The 25,817-nt window shown below is 42.6% G+C and overlaps 1 long non-coding RNA gene across 1 annotated transcript in view; it reads right to left on the reverse strand.

Annotated features, from left to right (window-relative positions):
- Nucleotides 1-18,419, reverse strand: part of LOC130368368 (uncharacterized) — a 36,866-nt gene extending 18,447 nt beyond the window's left edge. Inside the window, exons 1-2 of the long non-coding RNA XR_008892432.1 lie at nucleotides 18,302-18,419; nucleotides 15,892-16,084 (exon numbers count right to left, since the gene is read on the reverse strand). This is a non-coding gene — a long non-coding RNA (uncharacterized LOC130368368). The remainder of the gene's footprint in view (nucleotides 1-15,891; nucleotides 16,085-18,301) is intronic.
- Nucleotides 18,420-25,817: the final 7,398 nt, after the last annotated feature.

Here is a 25,817-nt window from a genome sequence, read left to right on the forward strand (position 1 = left end):
GATAATAAAATCTCATCCCTGGGGACACCCTGGTCAAAATCCGACTGGATGTTAGAAAAGTGGGTCTTCAAAAAATCTGCTTCCTCGGAGCAAGCAATCGCAGAAGAAGTAGCAGTGGAGTAGGAACGCCTCATAGTGCAATCAGCTTTCCTCTCCATTGGATCCGGCAAGGAAGACCCATCCTCGGCAAGAACCACGGTCCTTTTGGACAATTTTGCGACAGCCATGTCAACTTTAGGGACAGGGCCCCAAGAGGAAAGCTTAGTTTCCTGGATAGGAAACATGGTCTTAAATCCCTGTTTTTATCCACTCCATTCTAAGTACGGATAAAAGGGTGTCATCCGCTTTAAAGACCCTAGGTTCCTTAAAAGCGGAGGTAGAGGCTTCCCGAGATCAGCATCCTGGTCCCCCGACCGGATGGATCTTGGAAGGTGCTGGGTATTTTCCAATGGAAAAAAGTAAGAGGCAGCGACTTCTACATCAGATGAAGACGATTTGGAATCTTCTTTTTCAGGTTCCGCAGAAATTTCCATTCTAGGAGGAGAAGCTGGTCTGGAACGCTTCTGGGACACAACTTGTTTGAGTTCCTCAATGGAGGCCTGCATGGCGGACATGTTAGAGGATACCCACACATACATATCCTGCACAGTAGGCCACACCTAGTGAGGTGGCAGGGATTTCGCTCTGCAAGATGGGCACCTGGAAAATTCATAATTATCCTCAAGCGGGATGTTACATTTGTGACATTAGAGGTGCTTCAGCTTGGCAGTTCTTTTCCCCAGGCCCTCACGGTCAGCAGAGCCTTCCGTAGACATGATCTAGGGAATATGTTAGAGAAAATTATATAAGGCAGCAAGCTCCAAGGAGCGGCTAGATTAAAAGAGCTAATAAGTACCCAAGAGTGGGAACAAAATGGAATTAAGCAAATAAGGTACTCTCCGCAATGATTGTGCGGAAGCAAAGCTTCAAGTATCAGAAAGACAGCACTGCTGGCTAATCAACAGTACTGCGCTCAAAGAGACCCTGCGGCAGTACTGAGAAGGTTTTAATACCTCTCCAGTTGGCGCCTAAAGTAAGCCCCACCTCCAGGGGCGGGGATAGAAAGAGAAAAATTGAGTTTAATAAAAATGTTTGAAACTTAAGAAAACTATGTATGAAACGATTAGGGAGATGAAGGAGAATGATAGAGAAGCCGGCAGAGGTAAGAGCCAGGCATAGAAGGAGGAGGAATCAGAAGATTCCAAGCAAAAAAAAAAAACTAACTTGTAATTTGAATAGTTAAAAACCCCGAAAAAAGGGAAGAAAAGTGGAAGGCAAAATAGCCTTATGTAAAAAAAAAAAGTAGTAAGATCTACCCACTTTTGAAGGGGGGGGGGGGGGGTCACCATCTGTCCCACTGTCCGGGAGGACAGAAAAAACACAAGGGGGCCGAGAGTGATCCTCCTACTTATACAGGGTATTGTGGGTGTGTCTAACTAATTAATTGATTGATTTCAATAAAACTTTCATCTGTCCTAACCAGTTCGCAGGGGGGGGGGGGGGGGTGGAATACCTCATCTGTGCTACTGGTTAGGATGTAAGGGAGAGAGCAGTGTGTTTGTTGCACCGAAAAACTGGTTCACAGCAGCGAATCACCACAACCCCAAATCACTGTAGAAAATCACTGACAGGGAAGGGAGAGAGAGAGAAAGTACACTCTTGTGTGTACTGCACAGTGACTTTGTTGCAGTGTGGTGTACAGCAACTCTAAAGCTTATAGGGGCCAGTTAGGCTGAGCAATAAAAGCCATTGTCACCTGTTATTAGTGCATAATAATATTGTACTGGGCTGTACTACACAGTGACTCTGTGCTGCAGCACTAGTGTGTAATACAACTCTAAAGCTAACAGGGGCCAGCTAGGGTGAGCACGAAAAGCCATAGTCACCTGATTTTAGTGCCTAATATAGGTTGAGTAGCGAGTGTGTTGTCCTCTCATAAGTGTAATCTGTGCGTACATAGGTGGTGTACTTTTTAGTTTTTTTTCCTGTCAAACTAATTTCGGCCTACTTACTGTAAAAGGCCAGCGAAAGCGTGTGTAAACTGTACATAGAAATACGTGGTGTTCATTTTTTTTTCCTGTTAAACTAATTCGGGCCTAGTCACTTTGAAAGGCCAGCCAAAGCTACACACTTGTTTCTTTAGTCTAATACAGTTTTAAGCGTAGTGCAGCGCATAGTCCTCCTCTAATAAGTGTAAACTGTTCATACACCTATGTGGTATCCTTTATATATTTCCTGTTAAACTAATTTGGGCCTAGTTACTGTGAAATGCCAGCCAAAGCTACACACTTGTTTTTGTAGCTTTATACAGTTTGTAGCGGAGCGTATAGTCCTCCTCTCATAAGTGTAAACTGTACGTACACCTACGTGGTGTCCTTTATATATTTTACTGTTAAACTAATTTGGGCCTAGTTACTGTGAAAGGCCAGCCAAAGCTACACACTTGTTTCTGTAGTCTAATACAATTTTAAGCGTAGTGGAGTGCATAGTCCTCCTCTTATTAGTGTAAACTGTACGTACATCTAGTATTGATATATTAGCTTAAAGCCACAGGTTTAGGTCTCCCAATTCATTAGTATCAGAGCGGTAAAAGGGAACCTTATACTCAGATAATATTAAAACTTCACTTTTAATGTAGCTATTAAAAAACAAAAAAAACAAACCAAAAATAACTCACTAGTGCACAAAAATCTTATTACGGTCCGCCACCAGTTATTGTAGATATAGCTTGTCACTGCATAAATATCCACTTATGGACAGTCCTTTCATTTTGACTGGAGTACTGTCAACAATATTTCCTTATAGGGCTCTTGTCCCCAGCAATTCATCCATCCCGGGGGTAGTTAAGTGCCTCTGATATATTCGCACAAAATCCAAAAGTGCAGATTTTAACTCAATCAGTGCTAGCATCAAAATATTCTCCTTACAGTAGATAAGGTGCTTGATAGATCAAAGTTCATCAAAGTAATCAGTGCATTTCGTTCCATAGAACTCTCCATTATCATAGTCCTTGCAGCAGCACCTGGATACTGCACTTCACACAGCAGCATGTCAATATTGCACTCATCGCTGGCAGCAACAACACTTTCATGTCCCACTGGACTCTATATTATCACAGTCTTATTAGCAGCATCTGAGAATTGCACTTAGTATAGCAGCATATAGACATTGCACTTCTCCCTTTATCAGTACACCTTCAGAGCAGCAATAGTCCTCCAGTAAGCAGCTAAATAATGAGACTTATCCTGTAGTGGAGTCTCAATCATTGCACTTGCCCTATTTGCATAAAGAGTACTCCTAGTCAGACAACACATCAGTGTTGATCCACAACAAATTTACGTATCTGTTGCGTGTCCAGACAGGGGTCCTACGAGTTTCCTTTGCCATCAGTCATCAGGGACTGGCGTCTTGGCATTTTACAGTGTGCCCGAATCTCTGTGTGCGGCTCTGGTTTCTGTAGTCTAATACAGTTTTAAGTGTAGTGGAGAGCATAGTCCTCCTCTCATAAGTGTAACATATATGCACTCAGCTGAGGCAGAGGTCGCAGCAGAGTAGGGGCATGTAGTAGCAGGAGTCGCAGCGAGAGGTCTGAGCTGTCAGTTAGCAGTCTTGTCTCGACCAGCAACCCAGCAGCTGTCATTGATTGGTTCACTCGGTCATCCACTTCATTGAAAATTACATCCGACACCGCCAGTCAACAGTCAGTGAATTCCTCAGACTCAACACTCAATTGGCATGGCACTCATGCTGCTGCTGCCACCTCCAGGCTCTGTCATTGTGCTGCCATATGGTCTCTTCATACTGATGCATCCACCTCCAGGCTCTGTCATTGTGCCGCCATATGGTCTCCTCATGCTGATGCTGCTACCTCCAGGCTCTGTCATTGTACCCCCATATGGACTCCTCATGCTGATGCTGCCAGATCCAGGCTCTGTCATTGTGCCGCCATATGGTCTCCTCATGCTGATGCTGCCACCTCCAGGCTCTGTCATTGTACCGCCATATGGACTCCTCATACTGATTCTGCCAGATCCAGGCTCTGTCATTGTGCCACCATATGGTCTCCTCATGCTGATGCTGCCACCTCCAGGTCTCTCATTGTGCCACCATAAGGTCTCCTCATACTGATGCTGCCACCTCCTGACTCTCTCATTGTGCCGCCATATGGTCTCTTCATGCCATATGGTCTCTCATTGTGCTGCCATGGATACTGAAAAGCATAATTAAGGTGCTGCTCCACAGTTACAGAAATTAAGTATTGAGGATATGCATTAGCTAAAACTTAGCTTTTCTTAGGATACAATATATAGACCCCTATTTTTTTTAAAAATCTTACAATAGAAAAGGTGTGCAAAAAACACCATGTGCGACCTACACCACCAAGTATTGATGCGATGCAAAGACCTCTAAAAGGTGGAACGGAACAAAGTATGGTCCATTGTAACTTCCCCTGTAAGGCCCTACTCTCGCACTATTAGTTACCTTCTTTGTAAGTGTTTCTCGCCCTAAAAAGGGCAGCCCCACACAGAAACCTCACCCTATTTCCACCTAAAAACACTGCTATTTCCCAGGGTTTTTAGGTGGAAATAGGGAGAGGTTCCTGTGTGGGGCCGTCCTCTTTAGGGCGAGTAACACTTGCCAAGAAGGAAATTAATACGGTGAGAGTAGGGCCTTACAGGGGAAGTTTTTACCCCCACCTGCTACGATGGACAATATGTTGTTCCCTTCCACCTTTTGGAGGCAAGTGTTACTCATCCTAAAATGGGCAGCCCCACTCAGGAACCTCTCCCTATTTCCTACTAAAAGCCCTGGGAAATGGCAGTGTTTTTAGGTGGAAATAGGGAGAGGTTCCTGTGTGGGGCCGCCCTTTTTAGGGCGAGTAACATTTGACAAGAAGGGAATTAATAGTGCGAGAGTAGGGCCTTACAGGGGAAGTTTTTACCCCCACCTGTTACAATGGACCATACATTGTTCCCTTCCACCTTTTAGAGGTCTTTGCTAGAGATGAGCGAATCGAATCTGACGAATTAGAATTTGTTACGAATTTCATGAAAAATTTGATTTGCAACAAATGCGAACATCTTACAGTCCAGGCTCCAGGGCATCTAAAATGGTGGGTCCACATGTGAGGACATGGGGCAAGTAACTCTAGGGAGGCATGAACAAGGGTAGGCGGGATGACCCTGAATCACATGCAGGATGCAGTCTATCAGCAGCCAGTCACCCCTGTAATGTCACAGCCATATATAATCGGCAGCCACATTCCGACTAGTCACTTTATCCTTTCACTGCAGAGAGATAGGACAGCGCTGTGTGTGTTACACAGACAAGCTTTTTCCAGCAGTGTTCTGGTGGACAGAGAGCAGTACATTTTTCACAGAAAATAATTTTTACCTCAGCCATTAACCTCCCAGTCACTTTCTACAGCACTGTATTACAGAGAGGGACAGTGAGCTGTGTGTTGCCTCATACATTTGAATAAGCTGGCTCAGCTTGAGAAACCTTGGCAGAGGATGGAGGAATAATTTTTCAGCACACTCTGTGCCTTTGTTTCACACCAAATGGTCTGCTGGTTATACTAGTCTGTAGATGGTATAATATTCAGCAGTCCATTCCTAATAGACTTTGAGAGAGTGCAATTTTATGTTAAGTGCTGCAGCACTGTTGTGAACTGCTGGTATTGTGCAAAAATATGTTTTTTAAGCGTACTGTAGTGCATTTTTCTGCCCTCATAAGTGCATACCACATACGAACATCTAAGTGGTGTACTATTTTGTACCTTTTAATCTGTCAAGGGCCTAGATACTGTGAAAGGCCAGGCAAAAGTACTCACTTGCTGGTGTTTTACTCCACTACTTCTTTAAGCATACTGTAGCGCATTTTTCTGCCCTCACAAGTGCATACCACATGCCTACATCTAAGTAGTGTACTATTTTGTACCTTTTAATCTGTCTAGGGCCTAGATACTGTGAAAGGCCAGGCAAAAGTAATCACCGGATGGTGTTTTACTCCAATACTTTTTTTACTGCAGTGCATTTTCCTGCCCTCTTTTTTCCACAACAAATGGTCTGTAGTTATACTAGTCGGTAGACGTTATAATACACACCCAGCAGTCCATTCTTAATAGTCTGTGAGAGAGTGCAATTTTGGGTTTAGTACACAGCGACTGTGTGCTGCAGCACTGTTGTGTACTGCTGGTGTTGTACAAAAATACATTTTTTAAGCGTACTGTAGGACATTTTTCTGCCCTCATAAAAGCATACCACATACGTACATCTTAGTAGTGTACTATTTTGTACCTGTTAATCTGTCAAGGGCCTAGATACTGTGAAAAGCCAGGCAAAAGTAGTCACCGGCTGGTGTTTTACTCCACTACTTCTTTAAGCGTACTGTAGCTCATTTTTTGGCCCTCATAAGTGCATACCACATAAGTACCTATTAATCTGTCAAGGGCCTAGATACTGTGAAAGTCAAGGCAAAAGTTATCACTGGCTGGTGTTTTACTCCACTACTTCTTTAAGCATACTGTTTCGCTTTTTTCTGCCCTCATAAGTGCATACCACATACGTACATCTAAGTAATGTAGTATTTTGTACCATTTAATCTGTCAATGGCCTAGATACTTTGAAAGGTGAGGCAAAAGTACTCGCCGGCTGGTGTTGTTACTCAAATACTTCTTAAAGCATACTGTAGTGCATTTTTTTGCCCTCATAAGTGCATACCACATAAAAACAACTAAGTAGTGTACTATTTTGTACCTGTTAATCTGTCAAGGGACTAGATACTGTGAAAGTCCAGGCAAAAGTAATCACCGGCTGGTGTTTTACTCCACTACTTCTTTAACCTCTTAAGGACCCAGGATGTACGGGGATGTCCCCGCACCCTGGGCTTTAAGGACCCAGGACATCCCCGTACGTCCTGGCGTTTTCCGCGAGGGGGGCCATGTAGGCCTCCATGTCGGCAATCGCCGCAAATCGCGGGGGAAATTGCCCTTGCAATTTGATCTGCGGCGATACCGGGCTGATCGGGTCTCTGGGACCCGACCAACCGGCAATTTTGCATGATGCCGGTTGTCACAGACAGCCAGGACCATGCTGAAGTATAGGAGCAAGGTGGCTAACCGACCAATCGCAGGGTGGGGGGCGGTTACTTCCTCCCGCCCTGCCCGGCCCCTGGAAGTCCGGAGAGGATGGGAGGAAGACCGGAGGACTCTACGGGGGACGGGGGACTGCTGGGGACTGACCCCGGTACTTACTTCATCCCTGAAGACAGGCGACAGGCGAGTTCCTCTTCAACCGCGGTCGGGCCATTTACAGCAATGCACGTCGCCGTAAAGCGACATGCATTGCTGTATTGGGACCCTGTATACTACAACTCCCAGCATGCCCAGACAGCCCTTGGCATCTGGGCATGCTGGGAGTTGCAGTTTTGCAACTTCTGGAGGTCCACAGTTTTGGGACCACTGTGCCCTTCCAGATGTTGCAAAACTACACATCCTCAGCATGCCCTGACTGTCCAGGCATGCTGGGAGTCGTAGTTCTGTAACATATGGCCCTTTAGATGTTGCAGAACTACAACTCCCAGCATGCCTGGACAGTTTTGGCATACTGGGAGTTGTAGTTTTGCAACATCTGGAAGGGCACAGATTGGAAACCACTGTATTAGTGGTCTGCAAACTGTTGTCCTCCAGATGTTGCAAAACTACAACTCCAAGCATGCTGGGAGTTGTAGTTCAGCAACATCTGGCTCTATAGAGTTGTAGTTTTGCAACAGCTGGAGGTCCCCCCCCCCTGTGAATGTACATTCACATGGGCAGGGGGCTTACAGTGAGTATCAGGCTGCAAGTTTGCAATGCAGCAAATTTTGCGCGGCAGCTTAAACTCGCAGCGGGAAACTCTCTGTAATCCCCCGCCCGTGTGACTGTACCCTAAAAACACAACACTACACTACACGAACACAAAATAAAATAAAAGTAGAAAACACTACATATACTCATACCCCCACACAGCCCCCCTCCCGAATAGAAATGAAAAACGTCTGGTACGCCACTCTTTCCAAAATGGAGCCTCCAGCTGTTGCAAAACAACAACTCCCAGTATTGCCGGGCAGACGTTGACTGTCCAAGCATGCTGGGAGTTTTGCAACAGCTGGAGGCACCCTGTTTGTGAATCACTGGCGTAGAATACCCCTATGTCCACCCCTATGCAAATCCCTAATTCAGGCCTCAAATGCACATGGCGCTCTCACTTCGGAGCCCTGTCGTATTTCAAGGCAACAGTTTAGGGTCACATATGGGGTATCGCCGTACTCGGGAGAAATTGCCTAACAAATTTTGGGGGTCTTTTTCTCCTTTCACCCCTTATGAAAATGTGAAGTTGGGGTCTACACCAGCATTTTAGTGTAAAAAGATACATTTTTTACACTAACATGCTGGTGTTGCCCTATACTTTTCATTTTGACAAGAGGTAAAAGGGAAAAAAGCACCCCAAAATTTGTAATGCAATTTCTCCCGTCTACGGAGATACACCATATGTGGGCGCAAAGTGCTCTGGGGGCGCACAACAAGGCCCAGAAGGGAGAGTGCGCCATGTACATTTGAGGTGATTTGCACAGGGGTGGCTGAGTGTTACATCGATTTTGACAAAGGCAAAAAAAACAAAACCCCACATGTGACCCCATTTTGGAAACTACACCCCTCACAGAATGTAATGAGGGGTGCAGTGAGAATTTACACCCCACTGGTGTCTGACAGATCTATGGAACAGTGGGCTGTGCAAATTAAAAATTTTGTACAGCTCACTGTTCCAAAGATCTGACAGATACCAGTGGGGGGTAAATGCTCACTTTATGCCTTGTTACGTTCCTCAAGGGGTCTAGTTTCCAAAATGGTATGCCATGTGGGGGTTATTTTGAGGGGGAGCAAAATTTGCTCTCAAAAAGCCAAATATGACTCCTTCTCTTCTGAGCATTGTAGTTCGCCCGTAGTGCACTTCAGGTCAACATATGGGATACCTCCATACTCAGAAGAGATGGGGTTACAAATTTTGGGGGGTATTTAACCCTTGCAAAAATGTGAAATTTGGGGGGGAAACACACATTTTAGTGAATTTTTTTTTTTACGTATGCAACAGTCGTGAAACCCCTGTGGGGTATTAAGGCTCACTTTATTTCTTGTTACATTCCTCAAGGGGTCTAGTTTCCAAAATGGTATGCCATGTGTTTTTTTTTTTTGCTGTTCTGGCACCATAGGGGCTTCCTAAATGCAACATGCCCCCCAAAAACCATTTCAGAAAAACTAACTCTCCAAAATCCCCTTGTCGCTCCTTTGCTTCTGAGCCCTCTACTGCGCCCGCCGAACTTTTTACATAGACATATGAGGTATGTGCTTACTCGAGAGAAATTGGGCTACAAATATAAGTATACATTTTCTCCTTTTACCCCTTGTAAAAATGCAAAAATTGGGTCTACAAGAACATGCGAGTGTAAAAAATGGAGATTGTGAATTTTCTCCTTCACTTTGCTTCTATTCCTGTGAAACACCTAAAGGGTTAAAATGCTGACTGAATGTCATTTTGAATACTTTGGGGGGTGCCGTTTTTATAATAGGGTCATTTGTGGGTATTTCTAAGATGAAGACCCTTCAAATCCACTTCAAACCTGAACTGGTCCCTGAAAAATTGTGAGTTTGGAAATTTTGTGAAAAATTGGAAAATTGCTGCTGAACTTTGAAGCCCTCTGGTGTCTTCCAAAAGTAAAAACTCGTCAATTTTATGATGCAGACATAAAGTAGACATATTGTATATGTGAATAAAAAAAAATATTTGGAATATCCATTTTCCGTACAAGCAGAGAGCTTCAAAGTTAGAAAAATGCTAAATTTTCAAATTTTTCATCAAATTTGGGGATTTTTCACCAAGAAAGGATGCAAGATACCACAAAATTTTACCACTATGTTAAAGTAGAATATGTCATGAAAAAACAGTCTCAGAATCAGAATGATAAGTAAAAGCATTCCAGAGTTATTAATGTTTAAAGTGACAGTGGTCAGATGTGAAAAAAATGGCCGGGTCCTAAGGTGTAAAATGGCTGGGTCCTTAAGGGGTTAAACGTACTGTAGCGCACTTTTGTGCCCTCAAATGTGCATACCACATACCTACATCAAAGTAGTGTACTATTTTGTACCTGTTAATCTGTCAAGGACCTAGATACTGTGAAAGGCCAGGCAAAAGTACTCACCGGCTGGTGTTGTACTCACATACTTTTCTAAGCGTACTGCAGCACATTTTTATGCCCTGATAAGTGCATACCACATAACTACATCTAAGAAGTGTACTATTTTGTACCTGTTAATCTGTCAAGATTACTTCTGCGCCATGATCTGAAATTTTTTACAGTACCTTTTTTGTATTGATGTGACTTTTTGATCGCTTTTTATACATTTTTTCATGATATAAAAAGTGACCAAAAATACGCAATTTTGATAAATGAGTGTTTTTTTTAACTTTTTGCTAAACTTTTTTTTTTTTCACTTTTAGTCCCCTTAGGGGACTTTTAGGAGGAATCATTAGATTCCTCATACAGATCAATGGGGTTTCATAGAACCACACTGATCTGTGTGCTCTGCGCTCAGTTGATTAAGCCTGGTCCTGCCAGGCTTTATCATTCTCAGCACAGCAGCCGGCACAGGATAAGAGGTAAGCCTTCTCCCAAACGGGCCCCGGCATTACCACTCGTAGTGTTGACCTCAGTGAGGTTGACGGTATGCCCCTTTCCCATACAGCTCTATGGGAGAAGCGGGGAGGCACGATCGGAAAGTGTGCAGGAGGCATGCAGGCCGCAGCATGACGCCACGACCGGCACGTCTCCTGCACGGGAGAGCCGTGCCAGTGCCAGGACCCCATGCAGTAGATCGCGGGGGTCCCAGTGGTCGGACCCCCCGCGATCAGGCACTTATAAGTTGTTATTGCTGCATATTTCATTTAACTATTCACACAAATAGTACCACTAAGACTCTAAATAAATAGTATGACTAAACGTAAGTATTTAGACCCTTTAGTCAGTATTTAGTTGAAACCCCTTTGGGTATAACGACATAAGGTTTGCACACCTGGATTTGGGGATTTTCTGCCATTCCTCTCTGATGATTCTCTTAATCTCTGTCAGGTTGTATGGGGACTGTTGGTGAAAAACATTTTCAAATCTCTGCAGAGATGTTCGACTGGGTCAAAGAGAATTCACGGAGTTGGCCTTAAGACACTCCTGTGCTGTCTTGGCTGTGTGTTTAGGGTCGTTGTCTTGTTGGAAAGTGAACCTTTGGCTCATTCTGAGGTCCAGAGCACTCTGGATCAGGTTTTAATTATGGAACACCATGAATTTCCTAGCAAAATTCAGCTCAGAAATTCCAGGACAGCAAAGTCCTATTTCTGTCAATGGGATTCTGCTGTACAGTGTACATTATGGAATTTCGGAGGATATTTCACAGGTTGCCACTGGAGTCCTCTGACACTCTTGCATGACAACACCTCGGAGCTATTGAAAGTTAAAAACCTTGCGTTCCCCTACCTTCCATTTGAGGATGCCCCACAGATGCTCAATAGGGTTAAGGTCTTGGCGAGTCCATCATCTTTACCCTCAGCTTCCTTAGCAAGGCAGTGGTTATCTTGAAGGTGTGTTTGGGGTAGTTATCATGTTGGAATACTGTCCCGCAGCCCAGTCTCTGAAGGGAAGGGATCGTGTTCTGCTTTAGTAAGTCATAGTACACATTGGCATTCATGGTTCCCTCAATGAACCATAGCTCTTTAGTGCCAGCAGCGCTCATACATCTCCAGATCATGATACTCTCACCCAGGGATGTGCACAGACATTTTGGAGGGCAGGAGCTCAAGTAAAAAAAGAGGGCACTTCTCATCATTTAAAAAACTTCTGCCAGACTTAATGTGCTGCAGACCAGGGACACAGTGGACCTCCCGCCAGGCCTCCTCGACATTGCAATCCCCCATAAAAGTTGGTGTTTTTGTAAAATAAAGTCAAGAACAGTTTCTCTGAGGTCTGCCATGTGTATATACAACTTTAGCTGTGCTGGCTGTCAGTCTTATTTACAGAAAACATGTGACAGCTGCCCTATAATATACTGTATTATAGAGGAGATTTATCAAAACCTTTGCAGAGAAAGAGCGGTGCAGTTGTCCATAGCAACCAATCAGATCGCTGCTGTCATTTTGCAGAAGGCTTTTCCTCTGCAAAGGTTTTAATAAATCTCCCCTATATGCCCCGGTCTGAGCTCTATATGACAGAACCCATCACCAATCACCCAGCACCATTCACCCAGCACCCATCACCCAGCACCCACCTTATGCAGGAATCTCCACACAGCTCTGGTTCTTACACTGAAGAGATAGACACCACACTAATATATGCTTACATGCTACAATATACAAGTTGGCAAAAAAAAGAATTATACAAAGACGGCCAGGCATAGCACAGCATACAGGATGGAGGCAGGGAAGCTCCACCTCCATTGCACACAAGACTGACTTTGCATACTAGAAATGTGGGGCAATACCTAGAAAACGGCTGGTCCACATTTAGTAAGTATAACATTATCTTTCTCCTGTTCTCCTGCACTGTAACCTTAACCCCTTACGGACTCATGACGTACCGGTACGTCATGAGTCCGCTCCCGATCTATAACGCGGGACCACAGCGTTTCGGGCCCGGCCTCTAACAACGGCCGGGACCCGTGGCTAATAGCACGCGGCATTGATCGCGCTGCCGCGTGCTATTAACCCTTTAGACGCGGCGTTCAAAGTTGAAGTCTAAAGTGAAAGTGAAAGCATGCCGGTTAGCTCAGGGAGCTGTTCGGGATAGCCACAGTGAAATCACGGCATCCCGAACAGCTTACAGGACAGCTGGAGGATCCCTACCTGCCTCCTCGCTCTCCGATCGCCGAATGACTGCTCAGTGCCTGAGATCCAGGCATAAGCAGTCAAGCGGCAGAATCATCGATCACTGGTTTCCTATGAGAAACCAGTGATCAATGTGAAAGATCAGTGTGTGCAGTGTTATAGGTCCCTATGGGAGCTATAACACTGCAAAAAAAAAAAAAGTGGAGAAAAAAAAGTGAATAAAGATCATTTAACCCTTCCCTATTAAAAGTTTGAATCACCCCCCTTTTCCCATAAAAAAAAACAGTCCTACTGCTCCTCCCCCTCCCCTTCCCTTCCTCCCCCTCTGACTACCCTACTCCCATTTCAAACCTACTTCCCCATTTTCTCTTACACCTCTGACACCAACGAATGTGCTCTTTAGATATGACATTGACTCCCCCAACTCTCTGTCTTCTTCATGGTCAAGCCATAATGCCCTAGGGTGTCTTTCTTATGAGCTTCCCCCATCTAATGATTAGACTTATTGATGCCCTCGGGCTTACCTGGGTTCCATGAAAGGTTAATGTCTTTACTGACCTAACCCTATAATGGAGATCGGGGTGTACTTATGTGTTCTTACTGTTACTGTTACTGTTTGTGTGCAAACACTTTGTTACTGTGATTCAGTTTACCATTCATACCATGTTTGTACTTTTGTAGAGTTTGAAAATGTGGAATAAAACATATACTTTAAAAAAAAAAAACTGTAAATAAAAATAAACATATGTGGTATCGCCGCGGAAATGTCCAAATTATAAATATATATCGTTAATTAAACCGCACGGTCAATGGCGTGCGCGCAAAAAAAATTCCAAAGTCCAAAACAGTGCATTTTTGGTCACTTCTTATATCAAGAAAAAATGAATAAAAAGCGATCAATAAGTCCTATCAATGCAAAGATGGTACCAATAAAAACTTCAGATCATGGTGCAAAAAATGAGCCCTCATACCGCCCCATACGCAGAAAAATAAAAAAGTGATAGGGGTCAGAAGTGGACAATTTTAAACGTATACATTTTCCTGCATGTAGTTATGATTTTTTCCAGAAGTACGACAAAATCAAACCTATATAAGTAGGGTATCATTTTAATGGTATGGACCTACAGAATAAAGATAAGGTGTCATTTTTACCAAAAAATTTACTGTGTAGAAACGAAAGCCCCAAAAATTACAAAATGTTTTTTTCAATTTTGTCTCAAAATGATTTTTTTTTCTGTTTCGTCATAGATTTTTGGGTAAAATGACTGATGTAATTACAAAGTAGAATTGGTGGTGCAAAAAATAAGCCATCATATGGATTTTTAGGTGCAAAATTGAAAGAGTTATGATTTTTCAAAGGTAAGGAGGAAAAACCGAAAGTGCAAAAATTGAAAAACGCTGAGTCCTTAAGGGGTTAATGAACTATATACTGTGCCACCATTCATCTATTAATTCACTATATACTGTGCAACCATTCATCTAATAATTCCCTATATCCTGTGCCACTATTATTTAACTATACCATGCCATCATTCATCTATTAATTCCCTATATACTGTGCCACCATTAATTAACTATATACTGGGCCACTATTATTTAACTATATACTGTGCCACTATTATTTAACTATATACTGTGCCACCATTCATCTATTAATTCCCTATATACTGTGCCACCATTAATGAACTATATACTGTGCCACTATTATTTATCTATACTGTGCCACCATTAAGGATCTATACTCAGTGTCAGCATACATAAAAATATAATGTTCCAATATATATAAAATATATACTATGCTTCCATAAATTCCCTATATACTGTGTTTACATTCATCTATTAATTCCCTAATAATGTGCTTCATACAATACATACAAGCACATAACATAAAGACACATGCAGTACATAGGTAATATACACACATACTAAGAGACACTTACATACAACATGGAATATATATTAAAAGATATAACCAACAGGCACATCATACATACAGGTACACTCATATATTCACTCACAGATATATACACACACATATACATAGATTCACTTGCTCACATTATATACACACGCACATAGATTCACTTGCTCACATATACATAGATTCACTTGCTCACATATACATAGATTCACTTGCTCACATATATAGGCACATACATAGAGATACACAAACACACATATACACATCATACAGACACACTGACATACAATCACTCACATATACATAGATTCACTTGCTCACATATACACACACACAGATATACATAGATTCACTTGCTCACATATATACACACACACAGATATACATAGATTCACTTGCTCACAAATCTATATATATATGCACATACATAGAGATACACACACATATATACACATCATACAGACACACTGACATACAATCACTCATATATACACACTCACAGTCACTTACAGTAAGGCCCCAGCCATCCCTCTCTGCACAGGCACATACATAAAGATACACACACACAATATCACTCACTCATATTTTCAGTTACTTACAGTAAGTAAGGGCTCCATCCCCCTCTGCACAGGCTGGAGTTTGTGGCCGGGCAGACTGTGGGCGGGGCTTCTCTCTGCCTCCTCTGCTCCTGTCTCCTCCGTGTGGAGAGGAGCAGAGAAATAGCTGATAATGACAGGGTGAGTGGCGCCCCCTTCCTGCAGGGAGGGCACCGCACCCTCCATTAAACCACATACAAATCTCCCCAGCAACGGATCTTTTTTACTGCACCTGTCACCCTGAGTCTGCACCTCCTTTTGTGAGGGCACTATAAGGGCAGGTGAGGAAAAGGGCAGGGGCTTCAGCCCCCTTTTACCCCTATGTGTGCACGTCCCTGCTCTCACCACTAGGAAAGACACTCTTGTTTTTGTACTTCCTACCTGGTTGCCACCACACACACTTGACACCACCTGAACCAAATATGTTTACCTTGGTCTCATTGGACTACAGGATATGGTTCCAGTAATCCATGTCTTTAGTCTTCTTGTCTTCAACAAACTGTTTGCAGGTTTTCTTGTGCGTCATCTTTAGATGACAGCCATGCAGACCAATCTGATGCAGTGTGCAGCCTATGATGTGAGTACTGACAGGCACTGACATCCCGCAGCCCAGATGAAAAAACCTGTTGTGTGCACATAGAAAGAATCTTCAGCATCTGAATGTAAACAAGAACTTATTCAGTCTCTAAGAAAACGGCAACCTGAAAAAAATGAGAAACTCAAAAGCAGCATACAAGAAAGTTGCATAAGCTTTAGCTACATGAAACTGGGAAACCTATTTAATCGCTGCACAGTTTGTAGTTTTGCACAGTGCATCACTAAATATATATATATGCTTAAGTTGTATTTTCCAATTTAAATTTTTTCTTTAAAATAAAGAATTGTAAGTATGCCCTATTGTGTGAGCACTACACCTAAAACATGTATCAGAAAAAATAAAAACAACCTATCAACACTATAAATATAAAGCCTCCTAAAGAACATTAACTGACAGGGAGAGAATATAATCAGCTAACATGTAACACAACCCCATAGAGAGCTGATGGATTTTCTACATCTGATTCTTGAGTACAGATCGATGGAAGGTCGCAGAGGTTAAATGGTGGATGTATCCCATGCGACCCAGGGGTCATTTATTTGGCCATTTAACCATCAAATACAATAGTGGGTGGTTAAACAGATCAACACTGTTCATGGCTTGCTGGATTAGCAACTGATCTATTGGACATTGGGGATTAAAAGTCCTTTGTCATTAGCCGTTAACACTAGAGCCATATCCTACATAATCTTTTCAAAGTAACAGGGCTGTGTAACAGGCAGCTCCCAAAACGGATGTCTACAGGAAAGTGCCTTGTGCAGACAGATTGTTACAAAGAGGAGAAATGTCAAGCTACACTTGTCAAGCATTTCTGACACATGATAACATGAACATTCTACTTCTGCTGCTGCTAGTCTTTCAAATGAGAAGATGAAGTACGCTAGGGAAAGTGAATAAAATGCAGTGTGGAGGTGCGTAGACACACGTTGTATGTGTTTTCATGAATGATAGGTGTATGTTTTATGTCATATAACCAGTTTAGGTTGTGTTTATATGATACTAAGGCAATCCAAATTTGTCTCAACTGAAGTATCTTAAAGAGAACATAGAATATCAAATGCCGCAGTCAGAATATTCTGCTGTCAGGTTGAAGATTTTGAGTAGTTCCTCTTTTCTTTCCTATGTGCCAATAATAATCAATACAATGTCCTGGAAAGTATAGAAATACCCAGGAGGCATTACTGCACATTGGGAGAAAACTTTACCTTGTTAGGCTATGTTCACACCAGTGTTGTAGAGCTCCGATAATGGGGCTGGGACAGAGGCTATAAAACTGGACATCAACTGAACTCGATAGGTCCCCTTACTTTGTCCATCGGTAATACTTTAGATGTCTGTTATTTTTCATTATTTTTGTAGAGAAATAACCCTGATATGCGGGATTTTTTTTATTTGCTACAGTCCCATCATTTTAAAGGAATCAGTGAACGGAGCTTCTACCGGAGCCTTACTTGTCATTGCTTCACTTCAGTAAGGTTCTTACATATATTCTGTATTGAATTTTTTGTCCCCAAGGTTATATTTATGTGATACGCATTAAAGCAGAAATAAAGCATTCATATTCTTCACTGGGGTGTGAAAATGTCATTGATTACCCCCGATCTACATATAAACTTCCAGCCTTGATGGATCTTCCAGAAAAGCTGGTATTTATTTTGTTTTTCTGTCTACTTAGTAATGGAGATACTTATAAAAATGGAAAAAAATGTTAGACATTTGAGGTAACAGTGTCAGAATGAATATAAGTTAAATGTATCATATACATCTGCATAATAAAATACTTTATGCACAATAAATTTTAGTAGTGTATACTTCTAAACCTGAGCTAGTGGGTGGAGATAGCTGATATGATGTCTCCTATGAACATACTTAAAGAGGATCTTTCACACCCTATGAAGCAGCAGCACAGAGGACATTTTACAGCAGTACTAAGCAATGTTGCTGTGAATTCAGCTCTGGGATTAGACAGTAGAAGGTTAGGCAGCAGCAATGTTTCTGAGTGACCAGTGTGGGACACAGGGGGTAGGAAGAAAGATCTCAGAAAAGCAGAGTAAGGGTACTGGACATTTTTTGTATTAATATATATTTAAAAAAAAAGTTTGTTATCACCACTTGCATTTAAATATGTAAACCCAGTCAAACACTGCTTACACTTTAATGATTTGCAATAAATCAACCAGGACCTGCAAGTATGCAGCCCCTTACAGATCAGAGAAATGGGCATTTACAGATGTGTCCTTACCGTTCCTTCACCAATGCATGATTTCCAGCTTTAAGATCTGTTGAGAGATGTTTCTGCTGAATGTGTCTATTTGTGGCCATCCAGTAGCTGTGATACAAATTGTCTTTTTGGGTTATGCTAGCATGTCAGATAATGTATTCCTTGTATAGAAATTTGCAGAATGGTTAGGCTGCACACATCTGTATCTGTCCATGTTATAGAAAAAACGCAGAATAAAACCAGTAAACAGACATTTAGAAATATACCGGTAGTTAACGTTTTAATTTTGAAGGAGTAAGTGGCTCTATAAAAAGGGAAGCAGGTTGATAGTTTGTAGTTCACCTTTTGTCTCCTTTATGTTGAGATGTTCCTTGTTTCAGCCTGTAGATGTCACTCTTGGTGTAATTGTCTGTCATCTCTAAAACAATGCAAGACATGTTAAAAGAATGTGTGTATGTATATATGTATACAGAAAGAAAGGGCTGCTGTTACATATCCCTTGGCCATATTAAATAGTTTGTTTAATTTGGTTAGACGCTTAGGCTTCCTAATTACTGTATCTTGTATTTACAGTCTAATAAATATACAGAATTACTGATATCCAGATATACCAGAAGACTTACACCTATACTCATCAATCATGTTGAGAATCCATTCTATTTATTTTCCAGTCTAAAGTGCTATAGCAGGATAATACTGGGGCTCACTGGGCCAAATTTAGTGTTCATGCTACCCTAGCCACTTTTAGTGCTTACGCCCCCTTTATGTGAGCCAAATTATCAGAGCTTTCACACACAATGCATGTACTCTGGAATCCACATGGCAAATGACCTGTGGTGGGGACTTTGAATGGCAATTTATATTATGTATTTACGGTGGACATTTCCCCTTTACTTCAACAAATCAGCATTGTTGCAGATTTTTCTTAAATACAGTGAATCCACAGCAACATTTCAGATTTTAAATACATTTATGCAGCGGCCCAGAGAAAGTTTTGCAAAGGATTGAACCTGTGGAATAGCTGGGTATAGTATTGCCACCATTTGTCTCATTCAGGTTGGCACAAAGGCCTCCACAAGATTCTCCCACAATCCATGGGAAGATGCAGTGACAAGGGGGTGCACAATAGTTGTTGGTATAATGTTGCCCAGGAAACACTCTGTGTAGCGTTTAGTTGCAGGAATAGTGGAGTGCCCTTGATGGCACAAAGATGAGTGAAATGCAATAGCTGAAACGGGGAAAGAAACTTGGGATGTGTATGTGTGGGTCCCTGAAGCAGTCTGTGCTCCCATCTAACCTTTTAAGGTAAATGCATTAAACCTTGATTTATGTTCATACTGTGCACACACTGTTTGATCCCCAATGGTTTGTGTTAAAGAAAAGTGCTCACTCAAGTTGAGCTGAAATTTCCACTGTAGGGTGCACGTCCTGGGGTAATATTCTGTGGTGGCAGTCACAAAGTCTCTAGACCCAGCCTAGAAAGTTCTTAGATGTGCAATAGGATTTCCTGTACAACTTCTAGGCAAGTCTCTTGTCTTTGTATCAGAATCTTCAGCTCTCTTAAAATCCCTCAACTTGGAGTAACTGTACCCCAAACAGTCCCAGGCACTGAGGCTGACAACCAATACTCTTATTCCACAGGACCATGTAGTAGGACACTGCATTAATGTTTCTTATTTACATTAACATTTTACACACTAAAATCTGCAACCACAATTGTGCAATAAAGCATTAAAAAAACTTGTACATATTGTACAGATTTGCTGCTGCAGATTTATCATTTTTCAGTGAAATTATTTTACAATCATTTCTTGAAAGCTATTACAATCCATATTATTGATAAAAGTCCTAGCCTTACCGGATCTAATGACTGAACTTGTCACGATTCGGCTGGCTGGAGGTGGATCCTCTGTGCCAGAGAGGGATTGGCATGGACCGTGTTGGTGGACCGGTTCTAAGTTGCTACTGGTATTCACCAGAGCCCGCCGCAAAGCGGGATGGTCTTGCAGCGGCGGTAGCAACCAGGTCGTATCCACCAGCAACGGCTCAACCTCTCTGACTGCTGAAGATAAGCGCGGTACAAGGGAGTAGACAAGAGCAAGGTCGGACGTAGCAGAAGGTCAGGGCAGGCAGCAAGGATCGTAGTCAGGGGCAACGGCAGGAGGTCTGGAACACAGGCTAGGAACACACAAGGGAACGCTTTCACTGGCACAATGGCAACAAGATCCGGCGAGGGAGTGCAGGGGAAGTGAGGTATAAGTAGGGAGTGCACAGGTGAACATACTGATTAAGCCTGCTGCGCCAATCAGTGATGCAGTGGCCCTTTAAATTGCAGAGACCCGGCGCGCGCGCGCCCTAAGGAGCGGGGCCGCGCGCGCCGGGACAAGACAGACGGGGAACGGGTCAGGTACGGGAGCCGGGATGCGCATCGCGAGCGGGCGCCTCCCGCATCGCGAATCGCATCCCGGCTGAGAGTGATATTGCAGCGCACCCGGTCAGCAGGTCTGACCGGGGCGCTGCGAATGAGAGGATGCTGCGAGCGCTCCGGGGAGGAGCGGGGACCCGGAGCGCTCGGCGTAACAGAACTGAAGGCATCATAGATCCTTAAAAAGCTGGCACTTAACGTGTAATTAAGAGTGCAACACAATACCCCTTTAAAATGTAACTTTTATTATGATCCTCTAAAAAATACCAAAATGAGTAATAATGAGGCTATCAAATAGTCTGGTAGGTGTGTTATATCCATTCCTATATTCCAAGTTTTGCCACAGAAGTTAATATACAATGATACATATGCACAGGCAATAGTATATCAAGAAAATATCCCTATAATAGCCACATAGGGACCCAGGGCGTACGCCTTTGCTCCCTGGTACTTAAGGAACCAGGGCGTACCTGTACGCCTGTGGGAATTTTGGTCCCCGCTGCGCACCCGGCGGGGACCAGACTGGGGGGACTGCTGAAATCTATCAGCAGACACCTCAGGCAAATGCCCAGGGGAGTCATCAGACCCCCCCATGTCGGCAATCGCCGCAAATCGACGGTAATTTCACACCGGCGATTTGCGCCCATTCCGAGTCATACGGGTCTATGGTGACCTGGAAAATAAGGGGGATCGCGGTTGTCCAAGACACCCACGATCCCCCTGAAGGGATAGAAGTGAGGTGGCAGGAGTGCTACCCCTCCTATCCCTGCTATTGGTCTTCAAGAAGTGACGACCAATAGCAGATTGGGGGCGGGGGGGTTAACTTTCGGTTTCCCCGTTGTGCCCACCCACAATAGGCGGGGCAGAACGGGGAAACTGACAGGGACCGTCGCCGAAGTCCACTTACCCATCGGCGGCGGCGATGCAGCTCCCTGGATACTACGGAAGCCGGTGAGTTGCCTAGCAACATCTGGAGGGCTACAGTCTGAGACCACTATACAGTGGTCTCTAAACTGTAGCCCTCCAGATGTTGCAAAACTACAACTCCCAGCATGCCCAGACAGCTGTCTCGGCATGCTGGGAGTTGTAGTTGCGTTACCCCAGCTGTTGCATAACTACATCTCCCAGCATGCCCTTCAGCGATCAGTACATGCTGGGAGTTGATGTTTTGCAACAGCTGGAGGCACACTGGTTGGAAAATACTGAGTTAGGTAACACAACTTAACTGAAGGTTTTCCAACCAGTGTGCCTCCAGCTGTTGCAAAAATACAACTCCCAGCATGCACGGTCTGTCAGTACATGCAGTGAGTTGTAGTTTTGAAACAGCTGGAGGTTTCCCCCCCCCCATGTGAATGTACAGGGTACATTCACACAGGCGAGTTTACAGTGAGTTTTCTGCTTCAAGTTTGGGCTGCAGCAAATTTTTCACCGCAGCGCAAACTCCTAGCGGGAAACTCACCGTAAACCCGCCAGTGCGAATGTATCCTAAAAACACTACACTACACTAACACATAATAAAGGGTAAAACATTACATATACACCCCCTTACACTGTCCCTCCCAAAAAAAATGAAAAAAGTTTTGTACGCCAGTGTTTCCAAAACGGAGCTTCCAGCTGTTGCAAAACAACAACTCCCAGCATTTCCGGACAGCCACTGACTGTCAAGACATGCTGGGAGTTTAGCAACAGCTGGAGGCACCCTGTATGGGAATCACTGGCATAGAACACCCCTATGTCCAACCCTATGCAATCCCTAATGTAGTCCTCAAATGTGCATGGCGCTCTTTCACTTCGGAGCCCTGTCGTATTTCAAGGAAACAGTTTAGGGCCCCATATGGGGTATTTCCGTACTCGGGAAAAATTGCACTACACATTTTGGGGGGCTTTTTCTCCATTTACTCCTTATGAAAAGGAAAAGTTGGAGGTTACGCCAGCCTGTTAGAGTAAATTTTTTTTAATTTTTACACTAACATGCTGGTGTTGCCCAATACTTTTCATTTTCACAAGCGGTAAAAGCAAAAAAAGACCCCCAAAATTTGTAACGCAATTTCTTCTGATTACGGGAATACCCCATATGTGGGTGTAAAATGCTCTGCAGGCGCATAAAAAGGCTCAGGAGTGAGAGCGCACTATGTACATTTGAGGCTTAAATTGGTGATTTGCACAGGGGTGGCTGATTTCACAGCGGTTCGGACATAAACGCAAATAAATAAATACCCACATGTGACCCCATTTTGGAAACTACACCCCTCACGGAATGTAAACAGGGGTATAGTGAGCCTTAACATCCCACAGGTGTTTTAAGAATTTTCATTAAATTTGGATGGGAAAATGAAAAGAAAAAACATTTTTTTCACTAAAATGCTGGTGTTAACCTAAATTTTTCATTTTCACTAGGGAAAATAGGAAAAAAGCCCCCCATAATTTGTAACCCTATTTCTTATGAGTAAGAAAGTACCCCATATGTGGATGTAAAGTGCTCTGCGGGCGAACTACAATGCTCAGAAGAGAAGGAGCAACATTGGGCTTTTAAAGAGAAAATTTGTCCAGAATTGAAGGCCACGTGTGTTTACAAAGCCCCCATAGTGCCAGAACATTGGACCCCCCACATGTGACCCCATTTTTTGAAACTACACCCCTCATGTAATGTAATAAGGGGTGCAGTGAGCATTTACACCACACAGGTGTCTGACAGATTTTTGTAACAGTGGTCCGTGAAAATGAAAAATTAAATTTTTCATTTTAACAGCCCACTGTTCCAAAGATCTGTCAAATGCCAGTGGGGTGTAAATACTCACTGCACCCCTTATTATTTTCTGTGAGGGGTGTAGTTTCCACAATGGGGTCACATGTGGGGAGTCCACTTTTCTGGCACCACGGGGGGCTTTGTAAACGCACATGTCCCCTGACTTCAATTCCAAACAAATTCTCTTTCCAAAAGCTCAATGATGCTCCTTCTCTTCTGAGCATTGTAGTGCGCCAGCAGAGCACTTGACGTCCCCACATGGGGTATTTCCATACTCAGAAGAAATGGGGTTACAAATTTTGGGGGTCATTTTCTCCTATTACCCCTTGTAAAAATGTTAAATTTAGGGAAAAAACTGCATTTTAGTAAAAAAAAATGTTTTTTTCATTTACACATCCAACTTTAACAAAAAGTTGTCAAACACCTGTGAGTTTTTGAAGCTCACTGTACCCCTTGTTACATTCCTTAAGGGGTGTAGTTTTCAAAATAGTATGCCATGTGTTTTTTTTTTGCTGTTCTGGCACCACAGTGCCTTCCTAAATGCGACATGCCCCCCAAAAACCATTTCAGCAAAATTTGCTTTCCAAAAGCCAAATGTGACTCCTTCTCTTCTGAGCAATGTAGTTCGCCAACAGAGCATTTTATGTCCTAACATGGGGTATTTCCATACTCAGAAGAGATAGGGTTACAAATTTTCTCCCATTGGGGCATTTTCTCCCATTACCCTTTGTAAAAATTGTAAATTTGGGGCAAAAAATGCACTTTAGTGAAAAAAAAATTTTTCATTTACACATCTGACTTTAACGAAAAGTCGTCAAAAACCTGTGAGGTGTAAAGGCTCACTGGATCCCTTGTTACATGCCTTGTGGGGGTTTTCTACTGTTCTGGCACCATAGGGGCTTCCTAAATCTGACATGCCCCCCAAAAACCATTTCAGCTAAATTCACTCTCCAAAATCTCATTGTTGCTCTTTCCCTTCTGAGCCCTCTACTGCGCCCGCCGAACACTTGACATACACATATGAGGTATTTACTTACTCGAGAGAAATTGGGTTACACATTTTTGGGGGCTTTATCTCCTATTACCCCTTGTAAAAATGTAAAAACTGGGTCTACAAGAACATGCGAGTGTAAAAAATCAAGATTTTGAATTTTCTCCTTCACTTTGCTGCTATTCCTGTGAAACACCTAAAGGGTTAGCACAATTACTAAATGTCATTTTGGATACCTTGAGGGGTGCAGTTGTTATAATGGGGTCATTTGTGGGGTATTTTTAATATAAAGGCCCTTCAAATCCACTTCAAAACTGAACTGGTCCCTGAAAAATTCAGAATTTGAAAACTTTGTGAAAAATTGGAAAATTTCTGCTGAACTTTGAAGCCTTCTGATGTTCTCCAAAAGTAAAAACATGTCAACTTTATGATGAAAATATAAAGTAGACATATTGTATTTGTGAATCAATATATAATTTATTTGAAATGTCTGTTTTCCTTACAAGCAGAGAGCTTCAAAATTTGAAAAATGCTACATTTTCAATTTTTTCATCAAATTTTTGAATTTTTCACCAAGAAATGATGCAAGTATTGACAAAAATTAACAATTAACATGAAGCAGAATATGTCACGAAAAAACATTCTTGGAATCAGAATGAAAAGTAAAAGCATCCCAGAGTTATTAATGCTTAATTGACAGTGGTCAAATGTGCAAAAAATGGCCAGGTCCTTAAGGTGAAAATGGGCTGGGTCCATAAGGGGATAGGTAAACAGTCTTATACCTGTAGTGATATACCATATAAAATATATGAATGTCCTGCACGTATAAATATATGAAAAAATAGGAGTACTCAGTCCTCAGCTACCTAACCTTAAAAATAGGATATAAGTTGAATGAATGGTTCAAAATTGGAAAAGGAGAACAGATTTCCAGATATCGTATTTTTAAAATGTATTATTAGATAACAAATAAAACAGCCGCATGGCCCTACGGTTGTGTAACAAATATCAAGACAAATAAAATAAACCTGGAGCAAAAATATGGCAGTGAACAAAATAGTGAATGTGGCAAGGAAATAGTTTTTCGTTTTTTCAATCCTGTAAAGAATAATATCTAAACACAAAAGTCATGCTGTTGAATGTAGCACGAGTCCTGATACAAAAAGTATTGCAACAAAAGTAACAAAAGTTTGTTTAATGTATCCTATGAATTGTACCAAAACATATATCTCAATGCAGAGAAGAAAATACTTTTTGGCGAGCAGAATTCTGTGCATAGGTGTTAATGACAGAGTATTATGAGCCCGGTAATTCGGCTATAGGCAATATGCGGGTGTAACAGTTCCTGGAAAATAGATGTCACAGGTACTATGTG

The sequence above is a fragment of the Hyla sarda genome, chromosome 4, assembly GCF_029499605.1.
Source record: "Hyla sarda isolate aHylSar1 chromosome 4, aHylSar1.hap1, whole genome shotgun sequence".
Taxonomy (NCBI): domain Eukaryota; kingdom Metazoa; phylum Chordata; class Amphibia; order Anura; family Hylidae; genus Hyla; species Hyla sarda.